Below are 5,000 nucleotides of genomic sequence, written 5' to 3'. Positions count from 1 at the left end.
CGAGTGCCGGCGCACCGACCCCGCAGGCTGACCGGGAAGGTGAAGACTCACCCCGCTGAATGCCCGGCCCCGGCTACCCTCCGGCTCCGGGGCCATAACTTCGGGGAGGGAGGTCCGATCCCCGCGCGGTCGACGGCAGGCGGTAGGGCTCGGAGGGGCGCGGCCTGGTCCGCGAGTGCCCCGGCGCCGCCCCTCTGCCCGTCCGAGGGACAGTAGGAAATGGCCATACCGCTTTCCGGCCGATTGCCGCCGGACGTCCGGCCGCATTCGCTCGGTCTGCGCGGCCGGCGGTAGCCGGGGGCGAGGGGCATCGGGCGGTGGCGGAACCAGGCCGGCCCGACCGCTGGGGGCCGCCCGGGCGACGTTTGAATCTGTCGGGTCGGACCGCCGAATCCCGCGGGATTTCGGGATCGAATCTGCGGGTGGAATCGGCACCTCGTCCCGCTGTCCGGTTCCCCCCCCGTCGACTGCAACGGGTTTCCGAGGCCCGTCGGTCAGGCGCGGTTCGCTCCGCAATCCGCCGGCCGATCGGCACCGGGCGGGGCTCTACGGAAAGAGGGGACCCTCCGGCGTCGAGTGCCGGCGCACCGACCCCGCAGGCTGACCGGGAAGGTTAAGACTCACCCCGCTGAATGCCCGGCCCCGGGCACCCTCCGGCGCCGGGGCCATAACTTCGGGGAGGGAGGTCCGAGCTCCGCGCGGTCGACGGCAGGTGAAAGGGGCCGGTGCGCCGCGGAAGGCGACAGCAGTCCCGTCAGGCTGCACCTCTGCTCGGGCGAACGGCGTCAGGAAAAGGGGAGAGCACTTCCCCACCGATAGCTCCGGAACGCCCGGACCCATTGGCCCGCGGCACCGGTGGCTGCTAGAGGGCCTCCGGCGCCGTCAGCCGGGGTACGTCCCAGGCCGGCCGGACGGCGGGCAGCCGGAGGCAACGGCCTGGAACGGAGCCAGACTTGAGTCGTTCCGTGTGCCGTGGGCAAAAAGGCAGGGCTGCGGGTCAGCGCAGTTTGGCAAACCTAGCCGCAAGTGCGGGAAGGGCGGAGGAGCACACGGACGCCGCCTTCCCAAACTGAGCCCAAAGTGCCCAGGCATGCCCCCTTGATCTCGCCTAATCAGTGAGCCCAAAATAATTTCAGAGTGTGGAAACCTGATCCAAAAAGGTCGAAAAGAACGGCCAGAGATCAAGTCCGAAAGGGGAAATCAGTAACAAGCAAGCAGAGTAATCATTAACCAAAAAGCGCAAAATTATGTTAAAAGTGTGAAATCATTAACCAAAAACTCGAAAATAATGTCCAGAGACCAAGTCCGAAAGTACAAATAATTAACCAGTAAGCAGAGTCATCATTAACCAAAAATCGCAAAAGTAAGTAAAAAGTGTGAAATCATTAACCAAAAATCGCAAAAGTAAGTAAAAAGTGTGAAATCATTAACCAAAAACTCGAAAATAATGTCCAGAGACTAAGTCCGAAAGGGCAAATGGTTAACCAGTAAGCAGAGTAATCATTAACCAAAAATCGCAAAAGTAAGTAAAAAGTGTGAAATCATTAACCAAAAATCGCAAAAGTAAGTAAAAAGTGTGAAATCATTAACCAAAAACTCGAAAATAATGTCCAGAGACCAAGTCCGAAAGGGCAAATGGTTAACCAGTAAGCAGAGTAATCATTAACCAAAAAGGGCAAAAGTAAGTAAAAAGTATGAAATCATTAACCAAAAAGCACAAAATTAAGTTAAAAGTGTGAAATCATTAACCAAAAAGTCGAAAATAATCTCCAGAGACTAAGTGCGAAAGGGCAAATGGTTAACCAGTAAGCAGAGTAATCATTAACCAAAAATCGCAAAAGTAAGTAAAAAGTGTGAAATCATTAACCAAAAACTCGAAAATAATGTCCAGAGACCAAGTCCGAAAGGGCAAATGGTTAACCAGTAAGCAGAGTAATCATTAACCAAAAAGGGCAAAAGTAAGTAAAAAGTATGAAATCATTAACCAAAAAGCACAAAATTAAGTTAAAAGTGTGAAATCATTAACCAAAAAGTCGAAAATAATCTCCAGAGACTAAGTGCGAAAGGGCAAATGGTTAACCAGTAAGCAGAGTCATCATTAACCAAAAATCGCAAAAGTAAGTAAAAAGTGTGAAATCATTAACCAAAAACCCGAAAATAATGTCCAGAGACTAAGTCCAAAAGGGCAAATGGTTAACCAGTAAGCAGAGTAATCATTAACCAAAAATCGCAAAAGTAAGTAAAAAGTGTGAAATCATTAACCAAAAACTCGAAAATAATCTCCAGAGACTAAGTGCGAAAGGGCAAATGGTTAACCAGTAAGCAGAGTAATCATTAACCAAAAAGGGCAAAAGTAAGTAAAAAGTATGAAATCATTAACCAAAAAGCACAAAATTAAGTTAAAAGTGTGAAATCATTAACCAAAAAGTCGAAAATAATCTCCAGAGACTAAGTGCGAAAGGGCAAATGGTTAACCAGTAAGCAGAGTAATCATTAACCAAAAATCGCAAAAGTAAGTAAAAAGTGTGAAATCATTAACCAAAAACTCGAAAATAATGTCCAGAGACCAAGTCCGAAAGGGCAAATGGTTAACCAGTAAGCAGAGTAATCATTAACCAAAAAGGGCAAAAGTAAGTAAAAAGTATGAAATCATTAACCAAAAAGCACAAAATTAAGTTAAAAGTGTGAAATCATTAACCAAAAAGTCGAAAATAATCTCCAGAGACTAAGTGCGAAAGGGCAAATGGTTAACCAGTAAGCAGAGTCATCATTAACCAAAAATCGCAAAAGTAAGTTAAAAGTGTGAAATCATTAACCAAAAAGTCGAAAATAATCTCCAGAGACTAAGTGCGAAAGGGCAAATAATTAACCAGTAAGCAGAGTAATCATTAACCAAAAATCGCAAAAATATGTTAAAAGTGTGAAATCATTAACCAAAAACTCGAAAATAATGTCCAGAGACTAAGTCCGAAAGGGCAAATGGTTAACCAGTAAGCAGAGTAATCATTAACCAAAAATCGCAAAAGTAAGTAAAAAGTGTGAAATCATTAACCAAAAACCCGAAAATAATGTCCAGAGACTAAGTCCGAAAGGGCAAATGGTTAACCAGTAAGCAGAGTAATCATTAACCAAAAATCGCAAAAGTAAGTAAAAAGTGTGAAATCATTAACCAAAAACTCGAAAATAATGTCCAGAGACTAAGTCCGAAAGGGCAAATGGTTAACCAGTAAGCAGAGTAATCATTAACCAAAAGGCGCAAAAGTAAGTAAAAAGTATGAAATCAGTAACCAAAAAGCGCAAAAATATGTTAAAAGTGTGAAATCATTAACCAAAAACTCGAAAATAATGTGCAGAGACTAAGTCCGAAAGGGCAAATAATTAACCAGTAAGCAGAGTAATCATTAACCAAAAATCGCAAAAATATGTTAAAAGTGTGAAATCATTAACCAAAAACTCGAAAATAATGTCCAGAGACTAAGTCCGAAAGGGCAAATGGTTAACCAGTAAGCAGAGTAATCATTAACCAAAAATCGCAAAAGTAAGTAAAAAGTGTGAAATCATTAACCAAAAACTCGAAAATAATCTCCAGAGACTAAGTCCGAAAGGGCAAATGGTTAACCAGTAAGCAGAGTAATCATTAACCAAAAATCGCAAAAGTAAGTAAAAAGTATGAAATCAGTAACCAAAAAGCGCAAAAATATGTTAAAAGTGTGAAATCATTAACCAAAAACTCGAAAATAATGTGCAGAGACTAAGTCCGAAAGGGCAAATAATTAACCAGTAAGCAGAGTAATCATTAACCAAAAATCGCAAAAATATGTTAAAAGTGTGAAATCATTAACCAAAAACTCGAAAATAATGTCCAGAGACTAAGTCCGAAAGGGCAAATGGTTAACCAGTAAGCAGAGTAATCATTAACCAAAAATCGCAAAAGTAAGTAAAAAGTATGAAATCAGTAACCAAAAAGCGCAAAAATATGTTAAAAGTGTGAAATCATTAACCAAAAACTCGAAAATAATGTGCAGAGACTAAGTCCGAAAGGGCAAATAATTAACCAGTAAGCAGAGTAATCATTAACCAAAAATCGCAAAAATATGTTAAAAGTGTGAAATCATTAACCAAAAAGTCGAAAATAATGCCCAGAGACTAAGTCCGAAAGGGCAAATGGTTAACCAGTAAGCAGAGTAATCATTAACCAAAAATCGCAAAAGTAAGTAAAAAGTGTGAAATCATTAACCAAAAACCCGAAAATAATGTCCAGAGACTAAGTCCGAAAGGGCAAATGGTTAACCAGTAAGCAGAGTAATCATTAACCAAAAATCGCAAAAGTAAGTAAAAAGTGTGAAATCATTAACCAAAAACTCGAAAATAATGTCCAGAGACTAAGTCCGAAAGGGCAAATGGTTAACCAGTAAGCAGAGTAATCATTAACCAAAAGGCGCAAAAGTAAGTAAAAAGTATGAAATCAGTAACCAAAAAGCGCAAAAATATGTTAAAAGTGTGAAATCATTAACCAAAAACTCGAAAATAATGTGCAGAGACTAAGTCCGAAAGGGCAAATAATTAACCAGTAAGCAGAGTAATCATTAACCAAAAAGCGCAAAAATATGTTAAAAGTGTGAAATCATTAACCAAAAACTCGAAAATAATGTCCAGAGACTAAGTCCGAAAGGGCAAATAATTAACCAGTAAGCAGAGTAATCATTAACCAAAAAGCGCAAAAGTAAGTAAAAAGTGTGAAATCATTAACCAAAAAGTCGAAAATAATGCCCAGAGACTAAGTCCGAAAGGGCAAATGGTTAACCAGAAAATCAGTCGAATAATGTCCAGAGACTAAGTCCGAAAGGGCAAATGGTTAACCAGTGGAAGGGCGATCAAGCGGAAAAATTTGCCCCGGTTACCCGGGATGGAGTTCCAGAGGTCCGGCCAGAGTTGTCAAATTCGTCCCGCTGATCGGACGCTTGTCATTCGGGTGGCTGGGGGTTGGCGGGGTATCTGCA

The sequence above is a fragment of the Heterodontus francisci genome, unplaced genomic scaffold (genome assembly GCF_036365525.1).
Source record: "Heterodontus francisci isolate sHetFra1 unplaced genomic scaffold, sHetFra1.hap1 HAP1_SCAFFOLD_988, whole genome shotgun sequence".
NCBI classification, from domain to species: domain Eukaryota; kingdom Metazoa; phylum Chordata; class Chondrichthyes; order Heterodontiformes; family Heterodontidae; genus Heterodontus; species Heterodontus francisci.
The sequence above is the reverse complement of the archived record's forward strand: the minus strand, read 5'-3'. Positions refer to the sequence as shown.